Source organism: Arachis ipaensis, chromosome B8 (assembly GCF_059453495.1).
Source record: "Arachis ipaensis isolate K30076 ecotype BB chromosome B8, ASM5945349v1, whole genome shotgun sequence".
Classification (NCBI taxonomy): Eukaryota; Viridiplantae; Streptophyta; class Magnoliopsida; order Fabales; family Fabaceae; genus Arachis; species Arachis ipaensis.
In genome coordinates, this window is record NC_142443.1 from 82596141 (window position 1) to 82597440 (window position 1300).

The following is a 1300-nucleotide window of genomic DNA, read 5'->3' on the forward strand; positions in this document are numbered from 1 at the left end:
CCCCAAATCTCTATCAACAAAGTCCAAGCCCAACTCCAGAATACGGCTGTTGATGGCTGGTGCACGAAATTGTGATTCACACTTTTCACAATTCCGCTCAACTAACTAGCAAGTGCACTGGGTTGTCCAAGTAATACCTTACGTGAGTAAGTGTCGATCCCACAGAGATTGTCGGCTTGAAGTAAGCTATGGTTATCTTGTAAATCTTAGTCAGGAGATTAATGATAAAAATTACTTTTGTTTATGAAAACTAAATAACATGAAATAAAGGTTACTTGTTATGCAGTAATGGAAAACAAATTGAGGTTTTGGAGATGCTCTGTTTTTTGAATCTCTGCTTTCCTACTGTCTTCTTCTTCACGTATGCAGGTCTCCTTCCATGGAAAGCTGTATGTTGGTAGATCACCGTTGTCAATGGCTACCATCCATCTTCTCAGTGAAAATGGTCCAAATGCCCTGTCACCGCATGGCTAATCATCTGTCGGTTCTCACTCATGTTGGAATAGAATCCATTGATTCTTTTGCATCTGTCACTATGCCCAAGGCTCGCGAGTTTGAAGCACGTCATAGTCATCCCTTCTCAGATCCTACTCGGAATACCACAAACAAGGTTTAGACTTTCCGGATCTCAGGAATGGCCGCCAATAATTCTAGCCTATACCACGAAGACTCTGATCATGAACCAGGAGGCTAAGAGATACACACTCAAGCTAGTGCAGATAGAACGGAGGTGGTTGTCAGGCACACGTTCATAGGTGAGAATGATGATGAGTGTCACGGATCATCACATTCATAAGGGAAAAGTACGAGTGAATATCTTAGAATAGAAACAAGCGTGATTGAATGAAAAACAATAGTAATTGCATTAATTCATCGAAACACAGCAGAGCTCCTCACCCCCAACCATAGGGTTTAGAGAGTCATGCCATCAGAAATACAATATGAAATGTGTAAAATGTCATGAGATTCAAAATAAATCTCTAAAAGTTGTTTTTATAATAAACTAGTAGCTAGGGTTACAGAAAATAAGTAACTAAGTGCAGATAGTGCAGAAATCCACTTCCGGGGCCCACTTGGTGTGTGCTTGGGCTGAGCATTGAGCTCTACACGTGTAGAGGCTTTCTTTTGGAGTTAAACGCTAGGTTGTAGCCTGTTTCTGGCGTTTAACTCTGGTTTGCAACCTGTTTCTAGCGTTTAACGCCAGAATAGGGTAAAGACTTGGCGTTAAATGCCGATTTGCGGCATCATAACTTAGGCAAAGTATGGACTATTATATATTTCTGGAAAGCCCTGGATGTCT